The sequence below is a fragment of the Triturus cristatus genome, chromosome 4_1, assembly GCF_964204655.1.
Source record: "Triturus cristatus chromosome 4_1, aTriCri1.1, whole genome shotgun sequence".
NCBI lineage: Eukaryota > Metazoa > Chordata > Amphibia > Caudata > Salamandridae > Triturus > Triturus cristatus.
Window position 1 is genome coordinate 159,633,377 of NC_140585.1, and position 22,943 is coordinate 159,656,319.

A 22,943-nucleotide genomic window follows, 5' to 3' on the forward strand; every position below is an offset into this window, starting at 1 on the left:
TGGGGGAACAGTGATAATAAAATGGATAATCAGATGGCTCTTTGCTGTCAAATATCTATAATACCATAGCAAAGTCTAGACACAAAGAACCATAGTACCAAGATTTGAATACCCCTTGACGTGTGAAGTTTCAAGAGTAAAGACAGAGCATGAATAACAGATCATAGTTCTTGCAACAATAAACCAAGGCTACTGAGTGGAGCCAAAATTGTAATGTTGCTAATGTTGGACCATCCTTAGAAGAGCCAATAGTACCCGGAAAGATGTAAAAAAGAAAAAGTGAAAAATATAAAAATGAAAAATGGAAAACCTCTGTGGTGAGCGAAGCAAAGAAAGCATAAGAATATAAGGAGGCATCTCACCTTACTAGGAATATCAGGTAATTTCAAATAGACCAAAATATTTCAAAATTAGTCCATTTAAGGAGTGTATAAAAGCTTGTGCAGATTATTCATTTCAATCAATCCACGTTATTCTGGAAGAAGACAACACAATGCAAGTTCAAAATCAAGACTTTCCATATATGAAACAGCAGCGTACAAAGAGCGCAAAGAGGTTGGTACGGTGCGGACCCCCACCCGTGTATGTACGGCACGTACCCCCACCCGTGTATGTACAGCACGTACCCCCACCCGTGTATGTACGGCATGTACCCCCACCCCCATAGGTACGGTGCGGACCTCCAGAGCGTGGCGCTGGGGGTCCGCACCATACCTACGGGGGTGGCGGTACGTGCCATACATACACCGGTGGGGGTACGTGCCGTACATACACGGGTGGGGGTCCGCACCGTACCTACGGGGGTGGGGGTCTGCACCGTACCTACGGGGGTGGGGGTCCGCACCGTACCTACGGGGGTTGGGGTACGTGCCGTACATACATGGGTGTGGGAACGTGCCGTACATACACGGGTGGGGGTCCGCACCGCACCTATGGGTGTGGGGGTCCGCACCGTACCTACGGGGGTGGGGTTACGTGCCGTACATACACGGGTGGGGGTCCGCACCGTACCTATGAGGGTGGGGGTCCACACCGTACCTACGGGGTGGGGGTACGTGCTGTACATACACAGGTGGGGGTCCGCACCGTACCTACGGGGGTGGGGGTCCGCACCATACCCACAAGGGTGGGGGTACGTGCCGTACATACACGGGTGGGGGTACGTGCCGTACATACACGGGTGGGGGTTCCGCACCGTACCTACGGGGGTGGGGGTCCGCACCGTTCCTACAGGGGCGGGGTACGTTCCGTACATCCACGGGTGGGGTTACGTGCCATACATACACTGGTGGTGGTCCGCATCGTACCTACAGGGTTAGGGGTCCGCACCGTACCTACGGGGGTGGGGGTACGGCGCGTCCATCCGCGGGGGGGCTGGGGGGATAGCGCGTACATCCACAGGGCTGGGGGGGGACAGCGCGTACATCCGCTGGGGGGCTGGGGGGAAGGCCCGTCCATACGGGGGGCTGTGGGGGACGGCACGTACATACGGGGGGCTGGGGGGGACAGCGCGTACATCCGCGGGGGGCTGGGGGAAGGCGTGTACATACGGGGGGCTGGGGGGGGCGGCGCGTACATACGGGAGGCTGGGGGTAAGGCGCGTACATCCGCGGGGCTTGGGGGGGTCGGCGCGTACATACGGGGGGCTGGGGGGGAAGGCGCGTACATCCGCGGGGCTGGGGGGGAAAGGCGCGTACATCCACGGGGCTGGGGGGGGGAAGGCGCGTACATCCGTGGGGCTGTGGGGGGAAGGAGCGTGCATACGGGGGGCTGGGGGGATGGCGCATACATACGGGGGGCTAGGGGGGGACGGCGCGTACATACGGGGGGCTGGGGGGGTGTTCGGCACGTACCAGGCACCTGTTTAGACCTCGCCATGGTTGCTATAGGAGTTCGCTCCGGGCGGTCTTTTTACCATACGGTTGTACAATCGGATGGACGGTACGAATCGTACTTGCGTGCTCGGACTTCAGATTCGGACGTGTCGGACTCCTTTTCCGACCCGAGGACGTGTCGGGGAATTTACCCAATGCGATTCGTATGGACTTTTTCACGTACGAATCGTACTTGCCAGTTTGTACGGGACTTGTACGATTCGTACGGTAAAAAATCCAGATACGATTCGTACAGGGAATATTTTTCCAGGATCGGAATCGGCCCCAAAGTGTCTCACCTGGATCGTGAAACAGTCGTAATACAAGGTTGACATAGATTTAAGCAAAGGCTCCCAATTATCTGAAAAGCCAGGTTTGCTTGAGATCTGACGTGATTTCTGAAAAGTCTAAAAAGAAGTGAATGGACATAAGTTGAAGATATAGTCGACACACTCATTAAAGCTAAAGAGTCTTAGTAAAAAAAAAAGCAGCAAGGGCAATACTATAGATAATCATGGCTGAGATAAGTAATGCCATATGGCGTTCATAGTGGGAACGAAAATCTGGCGCATGGTTTCTCACCTTTATAAATTGAAACAGGCATCCAAAGTAGACCACGAGGATTTTAACATTAGTTCGCAAATGTGATAGCACACGGGTACAAATAAAATTCGCAATCAGTATCTGAAAATAAAAAAGAAGCAATTGAGCTGGGTTGTCAGTTTTTGATTAAGCTGAATACATTGTCCCCGTGATCGCCGATATAATCTCTACATACTCCAATATGGCCGCCACGTTATGGACACTCTTAGCCGACCTACCGTTGGTCATCTTTCTATGCTCTTTAAGAACACAGTGCGTCGACGCCATCACGTTTCTTTGCGCGTCTTCTTAACCAACAGGAAATTGTGGCTCCATTATTGAATTCCCGCTGTCGCTAGCTACCATGCTGTCCAGCAGTGTTTCACCTGCCGCTGAGGTAAGCGCTTGCCAATTTTGACACCTCTTTTAGGTATAGGTTATCCAAGCACGCTGTGGGAGCGTGATTTCTTTGGTTTTTCGCACACTTTGGTCAGCATGCATGTTACATTGGATGTTCTTTCTGCGATGTGCACACAACCGTTCTTTTAACAGGTGGCAGGAATGTGTTCCCATTTCTCAATTTTGAACCCTTATGGTGTTTGTGTTTTTAGGTATTGGCTATCAGGTTTTTATTTTCTTCACTAGTCATAGTCCCGATTATTCCCGTATTACGGTAGCTCATCATGACGAGTTGATACCGGTCACACAGGGCAAATACTTCAATAGCGTTAGTCGTGTGCTCTTATAATAATGTGTGTTTATGGTCGTTTTTTCACTTTTCGAATGTTCAGGGTTTTTATTGTACCTTCATGAATCATATATATTGATCCCGGTAGATAAGAATGACATGACCGTAAGTCGGAAGACGTTTTGTGCTATGTGGTCACTTAAACCTCCACCTTTGGATTGTAAGTCATTTATAGAACCGCTTAGAGTAGCTCACTTTTTAGGTGTGCTTCAACTTGATAGTTGCTTATTTTTGGAAATATACCGGATTAAACTCCCTGGGTATGCTCAATTGTTTCTTTTTATTTTCGGATACTGATTGCGGGCTTTATTTGTACCCGGGTGTTATTAAATTTGCGAACTACTGTTAAAATCCTTGTTGGCCACTTTGGATGCCCGTGTCAATTTATAAAGGTGAGACACTATGCGCCAGATTTTCGTTTACACTTTTAACGCCATATGGCATCACTTATCTCAGCCATGATATTTCTGGAAATGTACCGGATTAAACTCCCTGGTTATGCTCAATTGCTTCCTTTTATTTTCAGATACTGAGTGCGGCTTTTATTTGTATCTGTGTGCTATTACATTTGCGAACTAATGTTAAAATCCTTGTGGTCTACTTTGGATGCTTGTTTTAATTTATAAAGGTGAGACACCATGCGTCAGATTTTCGTTCACAATATGAACGCCATATGGCATTACTTATCTCAGCCATGATTATCTATAGTATTGCTCTTGCTGCTTTTTTTTTTTACTAAGACTCTTTAGCCTTAATGATTGTGTCGACTATATCTTCCACTTATGGCCATTCACTTCTTTTTTTACTTTTCAGAAATCACTTCAGATCTCAAGCAAACCTTGCTTTTCAGATAATTGGGAGCCTTTGCTTAAATTTATGTCAACCTTGTATTACAACTGTTTCACGATCCAGGTGAGAAACTTTGTGTATGGTTACCAATTAGACCACTCATGCCAACATTGGCAGCATTACAATTTTGGATTCCCTCAGTAGCCTTCGTTTATTGTTGCAAGGCCTATGATCTGTTACTCATGCACTGTCCTTACTCTTTAAACTTCACACGTCAAGGGATATCCAAATCTTGGTACTTTGGTTCTTTGTGTCTTGACTTTGCTATGGTATTATAGATATTTGACACCAACGAGCTATTTATGTGCTAACGCCAATTCTTCCCACCATCTGATTATCCATTTCATTTTCAATGTTCCTCATTTTTTGGATTGACTGTATGGTCACGTGTCTTTATTTGTTAATTTGGTATGTACATTTTGGTATGTTATTTCTTGTCTTTTGTTAACCTGCTTGGTTTATTGATTTTTGTATTGGTCCTGGGCCTTTGTCATTTTCAAAGTTTTGTATTGTTTATAAATTTTTCTATTGAATATTTTAATGTATTTGTACTATATGTCTATTTATGTAAACTTTTTATAATTATTACAGCCCTGACGAAGTTCCCGTGGCACTAGGGAACGAAACGCGTTTGCTGTGTGCCCGGTTGTAATCAAACAACTTTAAATAAAATGAAGAACTTTTTTGGACGACAAGTCTGTTTCCTTTCTGATTTCGATCAGAGTGCACTTACCTTTTTTGTAGACTTTCTTACCGAATTGGCATCTTTCAAGGGCGGATGCCTGGAGTTGTCGCACTCATCTGTTTAAACATGAAACTAGTGGAATTTAATTGCATGACCTTGGTCAGCTGCTGTGTGCTTTGGTGTTTTATTTTGTTAAATCATTCTTGACCCCGTTCCTCATTGAAACAGTCCCTCCAAAACTGCCACTCCAAGTCCTCCCTGAACCAGAACTCAAGCAAACCTTGACTGGTTTACACCATGTTATGGGCTCTTCAACCCGGATACAGCTTGGTTCCTGTGGCAGAGTGAGTCTGAGACCCAACGCTGGGCATACCGGGGGCACTTAAGGCTCCAAATGCAAATATTTCAAGGTGATGTATGGAATGTTTGAATTATTCTCAGTCACTCCCAATCCATCATTTGTCCCCCACCATGCCACTTCCGTTTGGACCCAGTAGTTTAATGTGAGACATATGCTGCTTGATTTATGCAATGGGGTGGTTTACTTTCTAGAGAGGCCAGGAATGCAGTTCGGGTGGACTGTCCCTATTGGAGCAAGACCGAGGCAGAGTTACCATACATATGACTGGTCCCTCTCTGCAGTGTCACAGAGGGTGAAAAACAATGTACGTGGATGCAGCCCTAAGCAATCGCCAGTGGCTGAGACTAATTCAAACTTTCCTTTAAACTGGTTTTATTTATTAAAGTGATTGATAAACTTGGCAGTGAAGATGGCAGCGGTTCGGACGTGAGAAGGAATTAAGATTTCAATTTTGATCTCTTTATAATTCACACAAGTGCTGAGATCACTACCCATTGTCTTTAAACATATAATCATGTGGGTTAAACATTAAAACCCAGTCTTTCATGTCCTTTTAGGTTGTTGCAAGAAAACAAATGCTAGCCAGTATCTATCATTTAGTAAGCATAACATTTTGGAAAAGCAAGAAACTCTCTCTACTAAAGGAATCTCAGAAAAAAATGTGCTTGCGGATAAAAGACTTTGCTCATGACCATCATGAACAGGTTCTTCTCTGCCAGCCACAGAGACTGTGACAGTCTGCCTTGTATGCTGCACCAGGGTTTGGTGTTTAAATGAAAACCCATCCTGTGTAATGATCAAGGCCCTGCACATTGGGCATGTCTCCTCTTTCGTTGAAAGTGATCATCTAGCCACCTCCTGAAGACACCTGAAAGGTTTCTGAGGTCACATTTTACACTCCTTATTGTCTAGGCAGCCCATTAACAATCTCCTGAAATTCCATTACCAATTCTCTGTCATCCTGGTGATGTTCTTAAATGGCTTCTCCTTCAGCTGATGAAAGTCTCTCACCTAGTAAATTAATGTCTTTCTCAATATGACCTAAAACACACATATTTTTCCAATTCATCAGTGCATGAGCTATACTGTAGAATAGACTTCTATCTACTGTCATGCCACCTTTCCTCGTGGGTCTCTTATGTGTCCTATTTGCAACGTATGCTCCCTGATGTTCCGCTGGTTTAGCTGGGTTTGGGAACACCTGTGAGGATTTCACACTTCAAGAATGAAGCAGGAGCTGCATCTTTGCGTTCTTCAGGATAAATGTAGCCTCGATATCAGTTTACCATACAGTCTGTGAATCATTCATATCTATGGTGCATCTTCTTCAAAGCAGAAAGGAGTGCTTAGCCACATTAGAGGCAACGCCTTGAGATGCTAACGGGTGAGTAGTCGTGCTAATTAAGACTCTTGATCAAATGATTAATCTCAACCACCTTGAGAGGCCTATAATTGATTTTGAGAGAGAGACTTTGATGACACATGAGACCCCTTTCTAGCACAGCCAATAAGTCCCCTTTCTCTTTCTGATAGATGGCTTACTGTAATTGGGATTCTTGGGTGAACACCTAAAAACATGCAGGTACAGAGAATAGAGTGGGTAAGTTGTTGGCAAGGAGCATTGGACAGCGTGAACACAGGTGTACAGTTATGTTCCATATAGATACCCTAATATAGACCTGAGTAATATCATACGCATTCACCTACATTACCTTCCTTACACTACATAGTAACAAGCCTATTAGGATTGAACCTTTACCTAGTTCTAGTCCTGGGCACAGAAGGAGGATTTTTCCCTGAACAATAGTGTCCTATTACTTCATCAATAGACTCACACAGTATGAATGAATATTCATGCGGGCTCTTGAAAACCAGGAAGGGGCTACACCACCTGCATAATATCTACGTACATGGTTCATCCCATACGTCTTCCTCAAATCCAACAATGGCTAATACAAGAAACAAGGGACAAAGGAACTCTAGATACTTTTTGAATAAATACAGCACATCTTACTAGGGTTAGAGAAAAGAGAACGAGACATCCAGCCTACACACTGACCAGAGGTGCTGAGGCTCCTGCATGCAGACTCTCCAGCTGACAGTGGTCTTACACACCCCTCACAGGGTATCCAATGCGAGACAAGGACGGGGTGCCACACTCTCTCACTACAGGTAATGGGGTAGACTAATTCCTAGATGAATTATTGGCTTCACACCTACTCACATGCTAGGTACACTTAGAAGGGAATTGTAGGATTATGTGCTTTCTTTTTATTATGCATTTTATATTTATGTATGTATTCGTGATTATTGCAAGAAGGTAGAACTGTACTATCCTTTTATATTCACTGTACTTTTACTCATATATATTTGCTACTGTCTAACCGTTGTTGCAGCACCTCTATTTTACAACAGAAGAACAACTGTGCAATAAATTCTTATTGTAACACGCCCTACTGTTTCTTCTGTGTAACTCTCTGAGACCGAATAAATGAGCACGAGTGACTGAGCGAAAGGTAGTACATTGTTTCCACGATTCTGAGGGATCTGGGTTGTCATGTTCTGAGGTTGCCAGAAACTATTCTCTACCCAATAAGAGGAGATTCTAGTAGCACTGTGAGCTAGCTAATACCAGCAGGTTAACATTCTCGGTGGGGCTGCTCGGAACCAATCTGCCACCAAACCAACAGTTTATGTTATCCTAACGCACAGATTCTCTATAGGATATATAAGAACTACACAATAATACATTACCTCGAAACATCAAGATGGAGTCCTGACAGAACTAACCATAACTGTCTATCACATTTTTTTTGTCATAAGCAGTGGCACTGGCCAGGGTTGTCCTTTGTCACTGTCAATCTTTGCCATTACATGGAAGCCCTTGTAATTCTTTCTGGAACGGTTCAGTGACTTAATATCGAGAGACAAAATATCGACTACACAAAATATTGACGACAAAATATAGAAAGACAGAATATCCACTCCCTATCTACAAACCGGTAAGTACCAAAATATTGATTCCAAAATATAGAATGTTAAAATATAGTTAGCTAAAATATCGAATTTTTTTAATGTATTAAAAATAATATAAAAGTAATTAAATATTAAAAACAATTAAATAAAACATACATAATATTATATAAAAAAGCTTAAAATGTAAACATAATAAAAGTAATGTAAAAAAAGTAGAGATTTTGTTGGATAGTGAGAGCGTAAAAATTACTATTCAGTGAGTGCAACAGTAGGGAAAACGTTGGATAGCGTAGGGGTAAAAATTACTATTCCCACTCTAAACAGTGCAACAGTAGGGAAAGCGTTGGATAGCGTAGGGGTAAAAATGACTATTCCCACTCCAGAGAGTGCAACAGTAGGGAAAGCGTTGGATAGCGGGAGGGGAACAATTACAATTCCCACTCCAGAGAGTGCAACACTAGGGACAGCGTTGGATAGCGCAGGGGTAAAAATTACTATTCCCACTCCAGAGAGTGCAACAGTAGGGAAATCGCTGGATAGCGGGAGTGTAACAATTACTATTCCCACTCCAGAGAGTGCAAGAGTAGGGAAAGCATTGGATAGCGGGAGGGTAACAATGACTATTCCCACTGCAGAGAGTGCAACAGTAGGGAAAGCATTGGATAGCGTAGGGGTAAAAATTACTATTCCCACTCCAGAGAGTGCAACAATAGGGAAAGCGTTGGATAGCGGGAGGGTAACAATTACTATTCCCACTCAAGAGAGTGCAACAGTAGGGAAAGCATTGGATAGCGTAGGGGTAAAAAATACTATTCCCACTCCAGTGAGTGCAACAGTAGGGAAAGCGTTGGATAGCGTAGGGGTACAAATTACTATTCCCACTCCAAAGAGTGCAACAGTAGGGAAAGCGTTGGATAGCGGGAGGATAAAATTAACTATTCCCACTCCAGAGAGTGCAACAGTAGGGAAAGCGTTGGATAGCGCAAATGGAAAAATTACTTTTCCCACTCCAGTGAGTGCAACAGCAGGGAAAGCGTTGGATAGCGTAGGGGTAAAAATTACTATTCCCACTCAAGTGAGTGCAACAGTAGGGAAAACGTTGGATAGGGTAGGGGTAAAAATTGCTATTCCCACTCCAAAGAGTGCACCAGTAGGGAAAGCATTGGATAGCAGGAGGGTAAAAATTACTATTCCCACTCCAGTGAGTGCAACAGTAGGGAAAGAGTTGGATAGCTGAGGGTAAAACATACTATTCCCACTCCTGAGAGTGTAAAAGTAGGGAAAGTAATGATTTAAATTTAAAATAAGATTACATTAATTATCAATACCAATAAAAAGTTAATTAAAAATAATTACCAATTAATAACAATTAATTACCATTTAAAAATATTAATTATCAATTGATAAAAAATTAATTGCCAATTAATAATAATTAATTACCAATTAATAATTAACTATCAATTATCAATACACATAAATAAAACATACATAATCTTATATAAAAAAGCTTAAAATGTAAACTTAATAAAAGTAATGTAAAAAAAGTAGAGATTTTGTTGGATAGTGAGAGTGTAAAAATTACTATTCCCACTCCAGTGAGTGCAACAGTAGGGAAAGCGTTGGATAGCGTAGGGGTAAAAATTACTATTCCCACTCCAGTGAGTGCAACAGTAGGGAAAACGTTGGATAGCGTAGGGGTAAAAATGACTATTCCCACTCCAAACAGTGCAACAGTAGGGAAAGCGTTGGATAGCGTAGGGGTAAAAATGACTATTCCCACTCCAGAGAGTGCAGCAGTAGGGAAAGCGTTGGATAGCGGGAGGGGAACAATTACTATTTCCACTCCAGAGAGTGCAACACTAGGGAAAGCGTTGGATAGCGCAGGGGTAACAATTACTATTCCCACTCCAGAGAGTGCAACAGTAGGGAAAGCGTTGGATAGCGTAGGGGTAAAAATTGCTATTCCCACTCCAAAGAGTGCAACAGTAGGGAAAGCATTGGATAGCAGGTGGGTAAAAATTACTATTCCCACTCCAGTGAGTGCAACAGTAGGGAAAGAGTTGGATAGCGGAGGGTAAAACATACTATTCCCACTCCTGAGAGTGTAAAAGTAGGGATAGTAATGATTTAAATTTAAAATAAGATTACATTAATTATCAATACCAATAAAAAGTTAATTAAAAATAATTACCAATTAATAACAATTAATTACCATTTAAAAATATTAATTATCAATTGATAAAAAATAAATTACCAATTAATAATAATTAATTACCAATTAATAATTAATTATCAATTATCAATACACATAAATAAAAAACAATTATTTACTTTATTACAATTAATTTACTTCCCACCCAATTCCCCTATAAACCCACAACCCACTCCCAATAATAAAAAATACAATTAACATTATTATCAATTAATCAATTAATAAAAATAATTTTGCTAATAATAAAAATTAATTAGCAATTCATACAAACTATTTACCCATTAATACAAATGAATTACCAATTAATATTTAATTATCAATTAATTATCAATACACATAAATAAAAAACATAATTATTTACTTTATTACAATTAATTTACTTCCCACCCAATTCCCCTACAAACCCACAACCCGCTCCTAATAATAACAAATACAATTAACATAATTATCAATTAATCAATTAATATAAATTTATTACCAATTAATAAAAATGTATTACCAATTAATAATTAATTAGCAATCAATTAATTATCAAAACATATAAATATGATTAACATTTAATTAACCATAATTAAATTACTTCCCACCCTATTCCCCTATAAACCCACAACCCGCTACGGAATTAAATTACGCAATAATTAAATTACATAACATTAATTTGTTTAAATAAATAAAACATACATTACAAAAATAATACATCATTTTAACACATATACTACCATACATAACACAAAAAAAAAAATGGATATTATGGTAATCTATATTATAAAATTCTATATTATGGTATTCTATATTTTTTAATTCTATATTATGGAAATCAATATTTTGTACCCCAATTTCGATATTCTGACCTATCTATATTTTGATAATTCGATATTCTGTCCACTCTATATTTTAACTTCGATATTCTGGGCAGTCGATATTTTGGAATCGATATTTTGGGTGTTCACCGATGGAACATCATGCCCAGAGGGGATTGGAATTTCCAATTGGGAGTCTCTTTCTGACATTATATACAAATGATATTCCTTTCTTAGTTAAAAACCCATGCACTAATCTAGCTATCATTATAAGAGAAGGTATTAGATTAAGAAAGCACACTGGTATTGAAACTAGCTGTCATAAATCCAAGATTTTACCACTCACACAAGAGTGTCAATTTGTAATACCCATTGAGGAGTCACTCTGATTCAGGCTGCTACTTTAGCATCTACATTGACAAGGGCAGGTAAGTTGTACTGTTGGCAATTATGGGTTTGGTATTGCAGGTGAAAGCTGGATTATGCTACCACCTTCAATAACTATGATAGCCATCAATAAGATGGTGAATGTTTAAGAAAATGGTTACATTTATTCACTAACATACCTTTCATGAACAACATTTTTTCAAGATTGACTTGGGCAGGTCAACAGTCCTGTTTCAAATGTAATATTTAAGTCCTCCTTCAGAATAAGGGCGGAACCTCTGTATCTGGTTTTGAAAATGTTTATCTCTGCAATGCATTAGTGAAGAAGATTTTCATGGGTTTATATTTCTGTTCATCATTAACCCCTTCGCTGCTAGGCCTTTTCCCCCCAATGTACTAAGCCTTTTTTTGACTATTTAGGGTAGTGCACGCTTAGGCCCCTGTAACTTTTTGACCACATAAGGTATCCACGCCAAATTTGCATCCTTTTCTTCCAACATCATGGGGATTCTAAAGGTACCCAGGGTTTGTGGATTTCCACAGAGGGGTCCCAGAAATTAGCCAAAATACAGCAACATTTTGTTTTTTTGGAGAAAAATGGGAAAAACGGGCTGCAAATCAAAATCAAAAAAGGGTTTATGGGGCTGAAATCACAATTTTCCCAGCTTTTATGGAATAACAGACTTTTGTTAGAAAACCAACATTTTTTACACAGTTTTTGGCATTTTTCTGGTACATAGCCTATTTTTGCTATTTTTTGTGCTTTCAACCTCCTTCCAGTTGATGGTAGAAATGGGTGTGAAAGTAATAATGAATCCTGGAAAGCTATACATTTTTAAGAAGTAGACAACATTCTGAATTCAGCAAGGGGTCATTTGTGTAGATCCATCAAGGGTTCGTTATAGAAACTAACAGTTAAATAAAGGAAAAATTGAAAATTAGTTGAGAAAAAAAGCCTTTTGTGTCAACGTTTTTCACCTGTAACTTCTACCAATTATGACAGCTCTTTGAAAGCAATATACCGTTACATCCACTGGACCTTCCTGGTTGTGGGGATAAATAGGACTTGTAGGTTCACCAAGAACCCGACGAACCCAGAGTCAAAAACTGAGCAGCAATTTGCAATGGCTTTTTATTATGTACCGGTTACATAGCAATTATTGTGGGAAAATGTATACATAGAAAAATTGGTATGAAAGACACCTATGTATTTCTGAACAAATTATAGAGTTTAGAAACAGTAGATATTTGCACATTTTCGAAATTGGGAATACTCATACTAGCTTGAGAATTATCGTTCATCTTGCCAAAATTACTTCTTTTTTACACAATGTCTTTCATTAAGAAGGCAGAAATGCATCGAAAGTCAATAGGTAATAACAGTTGCTTTAAAAATCTGAATTACCCTACGTCTCCCGATAAAAATGGTACCTCACTTGTGTGGGTAGGCATAGTACCTACAACAGGAAATGGCTCAAAACCCAACATGAGCACACCACATTTTTACAATGAAAAATTACCCTTTTTTTGCAAAGTGCCTAGCTGTAGTTTTTTAACCCTAGCTCTGCCGGCACCAAGGGAAACCTAGCAAACCTATACATTTTTTCAAACAAGACACCCAGGGGAATCCGGGATGGAGTGACTTGACTGCCTCCCACCAGGTTCCGTGACCCAGAATCCCTTGCAAACCTAAAAAATAGTTTTTAAAAAACACATTTTTTCCCACATTTCTGTGGTGGAAAGTTGTGGAATCTGCCTGGATCCACAAATTTCCACACACCCCGTGCTCCCCAAAGTCTTCTGAGAAAAATGGTACCTCACTTGTGTGATTCGGCCTCGTGCCCGCAACAGGAAACTGCGCAAAAGGCGACGTGGACACACCTCAATTTTGCAGTGAAAAATGACCCTATTTTGGCAAAGTGCCTAGCTGTAGTTTTTGAACCACAGCTCTGCCGGCACATAGGGAAACCTATCAAACCTATACATTTTTAAAACTAGACTCCCAGGGGAATCCAGGATGGGGTGACTTGACTGCCACCCACCAGGTTCTGTTACCCAGAATCCCTTGCAAACCTAAAAAATGGTCAAAAAAACCCACATTTTCCCCACATTTCTGTGGTGGAAAGTTCTGGAATCTGCGTGGATCCACAAATTTTCACCCACCCAATGTTCCCCAAAGTCTTTCGGGAAAAAGGGTAGGGTACCTCACTTGTGTGTGTCGGCCTACTGCCCGCAACAGGAAACGGCACAAAACGCAACGTGGTCACACCTCAATTTCGCAGTGAAAAATGACCGTTTTTTGGCAAAGTGCCTAGCAGTAGTCTTTGAACCCCAGCTCTGCTGACACCTAGGGAAACCTAGCAAACCTATTCATTTTTAAAAATTAGACGCCTAGAGGAATCCAGGATGGGGTGACTTGACTGCCTCCCACCAGGTTCTGCTACTCAGAATCCCTTGGAAACCTAAAACATTATAAAAAAACACATTTTCCCCACATTTCTGTGGTGGAAAGTTCTGGAATCTGCATGGATCAACAAATTTCCACCCACCCCGCGTTCCCCAAAGTCTTCTGAGAAAAATGATACCTCACTTGTGTGGGTTAGCCTAGTGCCCGCGATAGGAAACGGCGCAAAACGCAACGTGGACACACCTCAGTTTCGCAGTGAAAAATGACCCTTTTTGGGCAAAGTGCCTATCTATAGTTTTTGAACCATAGCTCAACCGGCACCTAGGGAAACCTAGCAAACCTATACATTTTTGAAAACTAGACACCCAGGGGAATCAAGGATAGGGAGACTAGACTGCTTCCCACTAGGTTATGTTACCCAGAATCCCTTGCAAAACAAAAAAAATGTTTAAAAAAACACATTTCTGTGGTGGAAAGTTCTGGAATCTGTGTGGATCCACAAATTTCAATCCACCCCACGTTCCCCAAAGTATTCCGAGAAAAATGGTACCTCACTTGTGTGGGTCGGCCTAGTGCCTGCGACAGGAAACGGCGCAAAAGGCAACGTGGACACACCTCAGTTTTGCAGTGAAAAATTACCCTTTTTTGGCAAAGTGCCTAGCTGTAGTTTTTGAACCCTAGCTCTACCGGCACCTAGGGAAACCTAGCAAACCTCTACAGTTTTGAAAACTAGACACCCAGAGGAATCGCGGATGGGGTGACTTGACTGCCTCCCACCATGTTCTGTTACGCAGAATCCCTTGCAAACCTAAAACATTTGTTTAAAAAAACACATTTTCCTCACATTTCTGTGGTGGAAAGTTCTGGAATCCGCGTGGATTCACAAATTTCCACACACCCGCGTTCCCCAAAGTCTTCCGAGAAAACTGGTACCTCACTTGTGTGGGTCGGCCTAGTGCCCGCGACAGGAAACAGCACAAAACGCAACGTAGACACACCTCAATTTCGCAGTGAAAAATGACCCTTTTTTTGGCAAAGTGCCTAGCTGTAGTTTTTTAACCCTAGCTCTACCGGCACCTAGGAAAACCTAGCAAACCTCTACAGTTTTGAAAACTAGACACCCAGAGGAATCGCGGATGGGGTGACTTGACTGCCTCCCACCATGTTCTGTTACGCAGAATCCCTTGCAAACCTAAATTATTTGTTTAAAAAAACACATTTTCCTCACATTTCTGTGGTGGAAAGTTCTGGAATCCGCGTGGATTCACAAATTTCCACCCACTCCGCATTCCCCAAAGTCTTCCGAGAAAAATGGTACCTCACTTGTGTGGGTCGGCCTAGTGCCCGCGACAAGAAACGGCACAAAACGCAACGTAGACACACCTCAATTTCGCAGTGAAAAATGACCCTTTTTTGGCAAAGTGCCTAGCTGTAGTTTTTTAACCCTAGCTCTGACGGTACCTAGGGAGACCTACAAAAGCCACACATATCTGAAAAGGTGAACAACCTTTACAACGAAACTATTACAACGCACTACACTTACAACTAAATTTTTACAACGCAACATCCACTACAACGCATTCCATTACATAGCATGACACTACAACGCATGTTTAAAAACTACCTTTAAAACGCATTCTATTACATCGCATACTACCTTTACAACGCATACCATTACAACGCAATCCAACACTTACCCTACTGTTGCACCCCCTGGAGTTAGAATAGTAATTTTTACCCCTATACTATGCGTTGTAATGGTATGCGTTGTAAAGGTAGTATGCGATGTAATGGAATGTGTTGTAAAGGTAGTTTTTAAACATGCGTTGTAGTGTCATGCTATGTAATGGAATGCGTTGTAGTGGATATTGCGTTGTAAAAAATGCGTTGTAAGTGCATGCGTTGTAAAAGTGTGCATTGTAATGACATACATCCATCTGAAAACTAGACACACAGGGGATTCCAGGGAGGTATGGCTTGCATGGATCCCCCAACGTTTCCGTACCCAGAATCGCCTGCAAATCTCAATTTTAGCTGAAAAATCTACTTTTTTCACATATGTTTGTGTTGGAAAGTAGTGGCATCACAGGGCTGACACAAATTTCCTACCACCCAGCGTTCCCCCGGGTCACCCGATAAAAACGGTGCCTCACTCGTGTGGGAGGCCCAAGTACCCGCGACAGGCAAGGGCACCAAACGTAGTGAGGCGACATAAAAATTGCCTATCACAAAACAACATGGTTTTGCAAGGGGGGGTCACCTGGGTTTTTGGCCCCGTGCTCGGCGACCATCTAGGGAAACCTACCAAACCCACACATTTCTGAAAACTAGACACCCGACATATTACAGGGAGCTATGGCTTGCGTGGATTCCCCAAAGTGTCCTTACCCAGAATCCCCTGCAAACCTCAATTTTAGCTGAAAAAAACATTTTTTTCACACATTTTTGTGTGGGAAAGTTGTGTCATCACCGGGCTCACACAAATTTCCCACCACCCATAATTCCCCCGGGTCTCCCAATAAAAACGGTGCCTCTCACATGTGGGAGGCCCAACTATCCGCGACAGGCAAGGACACAAAACGTAATGAGGCGACATCAAAGTTGCCTATCACAAAACAACCTGGTTTTGCAAGGGGGTCACCTGGGATTTTGGCCCTGTGCTCGGTGGCCATCTAGGGAAACCTACCAAACCCACACATTTCTGAAAACTAGACATCCGGGGGCTTTCAGGGAGGTATGGCTTGCGTGGATCCCCCAACGTTTCCTTACCCAGAATCCCCTGCAAACCTCAGTTTTAGTTGAAAAAATCACTTTTCTCACACATTTTTGTGTGGGAAAGTTGTGGCATCAATGGGCTGACACAAATTTCCTACCGGAGGCAGAAAGGCTGTAATTGTTGCAGGTGGTGGCATTGTCATGCCCATTTTGGGCAGCGCCCACCCTAATTAAAATTTGTCCCAAAAAATCCCTGGTGTGTAGTGGACTTCTAGCCCCCCCCCCCGGGGGGGCAGATTGCGGGCTAATGCCCACTTCTGCCCCCCAGGTGGGCTGAAAGTCTACTAGACACCAGGGAGTTTTTTTGGGCAAATTTAATTAGGGTGGGGGCTGCCCAAAACGAGCATGCCAATGCCCCCACCCTAATTAAAATTTGCCAAAAAAAACTCTAGCGTCTAGTGGGATTTTTGCCCCCCTCCGGGGGGGAAAAAAGCTCTCTAGATGCCAGGTTTTTTTTGGGGGCAATAGTGCATTAGATTGGGGCAGCCCAAAACGGGCATGCCCATGCCCCCACCCCCTTCCCTGCAAAAATTGCAGCCTTCCTGCCCCCGGGGGGCAGATGGGTGCCCCCATCTGCCCCACAGGGAGGCAGAAAGCCTACTAGACACCAGGGATTTTTTAAGCAAACTTTAATTACGGGCATGTCAATGCCCCCACCCTAATAAAAATGTGCCTAAAAAATCTCAGGTGTTTAGTAGGCCTTTTTCCCCCCCCCCCGGGGGGCAGATTGGGAGCTACTGCCCCCCCCGGGTGGCAGGCAGGCTGTAATTTTTGCTGGGAGGGGTGGGGCAAGGGCATGCATGTTTTGGGCAGCCCCCACCCTAATTCAAAATTGCCTAAAAAAATCCCTGACGACTAGTGGGCTTTTTGGGGATGCAGATTGGGGGCTAATGCCCCCCTCATCCCCCCAGGGGGAGCAGAAAGTCCACTAGACCCCAGGGATTTTTTTGAGCAAATTTTAATTAGGGTGGGGGCAGCCCAAAATGGGCATGTCAATGCCCTCAACCTAATAAAAATTTGCCCAAAAAACATCCTGCCGTCTACTGGGCTTTTTGCCCCCCGGGGGGCCAGAAAGGCTGTAATTTTTGTGGCGGAGGGGTGGGGGCCTAGGCATGCCCATCTTGGGCAGACCCCACCCTAATTCCGATTTGCCCCAAAAAATCCCTGACATCTAGTGGGCTTTTAGCCCCCCTAGTGGCAGATTGGGGGCTACTGCCCCATCTGCCCCCCAGGGGGAGCAGAAAGGCCGTCATTTTTGCGGGGTGGGGGCATAGACATGTCCATATTGGGCAGCCCCCACCACTAATTATAATTTTTTTTAAAAATCCCTTGTATCTAGTGGGCTTTCTGCCCCCCACGGGGGAGCAGATTGGGGCCTACTGCCCCCATCTGCCCCCCGGGGGGCAGCAAGACTGTATCTTTGCGGCGGGAGGGGTGGGGGCATTGGCATGGCCATTTTGGGCAGCCCCTAATTATACATATTTTTTAAATCCCTGGTATCTAGTGGGCTTTGTGCCCCACCGGGGGGCAGATTGGGGGCTACTGCCCCCATCTGCCCCCCAGGGGAAGAAGAAATTCTGAGATTTTGTGGCTGGGGTGGGGGCATTGGCATGCCCATATTGGGCAGCCCCCACCCCTAATTATTATTTTTTTTAATCCCTGGTATCTAGTGGGCTTTCTGCCCCCCTTGGGAGCAGATTGGGGGCTACTGCCCCATCTGCCCCCCCAATTGGCCCAAATTTGTATGGGTGAGCAAAGGCCCTTGCCCAAGGGGCCGCTCCCCCCTCCCTGGTGTCTAGTGGGTGGATCCCTGCTTGGGGATCACCCTCCTGGGGCGAATCCCAAGCAGGGATCCACTGGGGAGGGGTATAATTGGAAAGGGATGATCCCGTTTTTCTATGTGTTCAGGGGGCTGAGATAGCCCCCTGAGCACATAGAAAGTGAAACTGAAATTAACCTAAAGGTTCATTTTAGTTTCGGTTTCTGTGAAATGACGACAGCGCGAGGTGCGTGCTGATCGTCCTTTCACAGAAACCAGGGAGGGGGCCTCGGGAGCTGGGGAAGCTCTTCCCCAGCTCCTGAGGCTCTGGGGGAGAAAAGGAAATCCCTCTGCTGTCTGCAGCAAAGAGATTTCGTGCCCCTGTCCTCATGACGGAATGGTTCCAGATTGAGCACAGGAGCACCGATGCTCATGACGGAACCATTCCGTCATGAGCATCGAAGCGGTTAACAAAGTCCATAATGCATTTTCACACTCGATTTCACTAATATAGTACTGATGAATTTGAAACAAAACTGCAATGTTATCACATGGCCCATGGGGACATTGTCGTCTTCTCTAAGTTAGCATGAGCATGCTGCAAATTGTCTGCTGCTTTGCACACGTTACTACACAAGTTTATTTTGCAAATGTCCCTTTTGCCGTTTTCACATGAAAACCTATTGATGAAGGTTCCTGGGATTTAATGTGAACATTGTGAGCAGGGTAGAACATCAATGGCCCTAGTTATTCTGTTCTGGTCAGGCCCTAGCACCTAGAGAAAACATACTGATGCAGCTGTTGTTTGGGAATACGTACCTTGGTTTTATTTAAACACACAAATAGGTGACACAGACTTGGAGAGGTACCTTTCCGAGGAGAAAAGCAAGACAGCACCTATGATGTAGATCTACCATCTATAAACTGAGGTATGTGATCTGCAGATAACGCCCAGAGATCTTCTAATATATAATCACTCTGCTTCTATACATGGGGAGGGAGAGTAGGCTACACTGTCTTTTCATAATGACTGCTCCTTTCATGATTTACGGACTACTTGCTACGCTGACGGTGTTTGTGTTATGCATTTTACTGCTTGTTGTGGCACGTATACTGCATATTAGTACATGTTAGTTAAAATACATTTTTTAAACTTTTTCTTGTCTCTATCAGATCTTATTGTGGACAAGTACAAGAGTTGCGCGAAAGGGTGTGTCTTGCAACTGTGATTCCTGATAGAGGCGGGAGTGTTGTGTTCTTGGGTGTCTAACCACTTGTTTCTCTGTGAGTGAGTAGGAGAGCAAGTGAGACAATATAGCTAGTCGATCCTGGGCTCGTGGGTACTAAGGTGGTAGGATGACTCAGTCCCTATGTACTATGATCCCATAATCAGATGCATTGTTCTGTGTTTTGTTGCAGGGAGTCTGCACATATACAGAATTACGCACAAGAAACCAGGAATCCGGTGTACAGTGGTGTACCAACAGCCCACCTTAGTGCCCGGAACCCCTATCCGACTAGCTATAGTGTCTCATTCATTCTCCGTACTATAGCAAAGCTACCAATGATTAGACATCCTAGAACATGTAACTCAGACTCTCTCAGTAATCGCGGGAGCAAGAGCACTCTTTCATCAACTCACTCACACTTGTCCACGATGTGAGTAATCAGAGACAGAGTATAGTTTAAAATGTTTATTTTAACTAACGTGCTCTATAATGCAGTACACAAGCCAATACTAGCAGCAAAATGCATAAACTCAAAATAGTAAGCATTGTTACAATTCCATAAAAAATGAACAGGGATATCATTTTATAATGCTAATGGAAAAAGTCCTGATGTGCCTTGCCACCCTCCCTGTGGTAGAAACTAGTATATTATAACTATAGAAGACCTCTGGGTTTTGTCAGGAGGACCCTATACCTCCAGGTTTAGATGCAAGGGTTTATATCTCTGGAGAAAAACAGCTCTACTCTTAAGAAAGATTTTCTTCAAGTGTCTTAACATGCCTACACGCAATATTAAAAGCACACGATTTTCAGTAGTGCACCTGTGGCAGTATTATGTCTAACATGCGTGGGACTGACCAACGCAGATTAACAGAGCACATTGTTTTTCAACCTTGAACAAACTGTGCAGACAGAGCCTTAGAGTACAGCTAGAAAAGTGAAAGGTAGATGGTTCTCATGTGAATGAGCACAAGCAGAGGATTTGTGAAAACAAATTAATGTAGAAACGTGTGCAAAAATCTGCAACATGGCAGTCAAGCTTATACTAATTTATGCTAACTTAGCAATGTACGCAGTGACTCCATAACCTCACTACACCCTCCCCTTGATAAGTCCATTGCATGTAGTCGTAGGATGAACACAGAGTTCAAGAAGTATGAGCAGAGTTCAAGAGCATCTATAGTCCATCGAATTTAGTGAGATAAGGAAAAATGAAAAGGAGAAGAAGAAAGAAAAAACGTTTCTGGATTCGTAAATAGGTGCCCAAGAAAATAAATATGTATACCATATATAAAAAAAATAGGCAAAGATGAGCTTTTAACCCATCAGAGTGTACGAGCAGTAAACAGCAACGGCTTCCAATAGGAAATCATTGTCATTGGTAAAAAAAAGAGATGCCATCCAGTTAAGCAAGTAGAATGAGCATTCATGATCTTCATAGGTGGGTGCATCTAGCACCATCGTAGGACAACTTGCGTGATATTCAATGTAGCTACGTTGTAGGAAATCCTGTGCCACTGCATAGATATCCCATTGTGCCAATACACCAAGTGCAGCTGCACATGCCATAAATCCAACCCCGGAGCATTCTTGCTCATGGGCCACTAAGGGACTCATCAACAGGTCGTAATCTGGGTCGGGTGATGACGTATAGGAGAGGCAGTGATCCAATGCCCATTCAAAGGAGCATTCCAAGCATTAAAAGACGGGTTGCACGCAAGTGTAGTGCGCAAAGCAAAAAGATAGTCTATAAGCCACGCTGAGTGTTGCCAGTGGCAGTGTGCCATAGCATTCAAGCATCCGGTCACGGAGCATTTGTAAACGTTCTTGATAATATATGACCACAAGCGGTGCATCCATTGCATAGCATGCAAATCAATAGAAGGACACCAGCATCTATGGTAAACAACAGAGGTAACCTCCCAAAGACTTTGGAAAAAATAGAATGAATAAAGGCTGGTATTACACCAAATATAGTCTGAAAAGACATCAAAAGGCCAACCCCCACAACTTTAAAAAAATGCACCAGGCAATGTGTATCAAACACATTAAAGATATGATGAATTAGTTCACCAAAATGTTGTGGCAGGCTTGTATTTAAAAGGGCCTGAATCTCAGAATTATTACTCGCTATCTGAAGGATGAATGTCTCGCGTGCAGAAGTGAGCAGGACCGCCTACTGGAATAATATCGCTTTTATTCTGCTCAACTTATTGAAGTCTGCTTTCAAAGTTTGGTTGAAAGGCCAAATAGAGGTATCGAGCTTCCCATGCGGGGACGGAAAAAGCTATTTTTTACAGCAAACTGCTACAATCTATGGTATACCAGCTAGAAAGCCATAACATTCCTCGTTATTCAAAAGAAGATAGCTACCGTTAGCAAGAAGGGTGAAAGTGGGTTTTCTATTTATAGCCAGTACAGGAGTACCCTTCAAAACACGTAAAAATATTCGGGGAGGTAACACTGCAAGCCCCTTGTAACTGTATGTTTTTACAGACAAGGGAACAACCCAATGTAGAGTCACACAATTCTCCTGTAAGATATACTTCCACGTGGATGGACCAGACAGCAGAGTCAGTTTCGGCCACAGAGAAGGGTAAATGGTCAATCTTCTCAATATGTAAATGTGTGTATGTTGCATCTTTCATAGACATAAACTATTGTTTGTCAGTTAACTTAAAAGATAAAAACAGTGCAGTTGCGTTCAAATTATCCCATGGTACTTTTCCCATTTTCAGTGTTTGCAAAGTCCACGCAAACTGCATCAAAGAATGTAATTGATTTTGACCATGATACAACACAGATACATCATCTTGTACAATATCAAAAACAGATGAAACAATATTATCTAACGTGTAAATGCGAGAAGACAGTGTGTTAATACTATTGTCAACAACTGCAAGTACCTTTTCTAGATTTGCTTGATCTATTTCCCCCAAACGTGATGCAGCTTCAATTTGAGAAAGCTTCCAGATTTCATTGTAAGCTGCGTAAAGAAATCTTTTTGTTCTGGGACCAGAAGGGCCTTTAATAAAATCAGCCAAATTAATTTTACTGAACTACAGCGATAAATGTTTTTTAACTGACGATTGGGCCGAGTATTGTAACCAATTTTGATATCATTTACCTACAGAATACGTAGTAACCAAATGTGTATCTGAAAAACGTGGATCTGGTCTAACTTGTTTGTAACCAGGGACAGTGTAATGGAAAAGTAATTGGCAGGTATCAGCACTCGTCTGCCAAACCAGCCATCCCAATGAGACATTAAACGTTACATTCTGGAATTAATCCTGCAG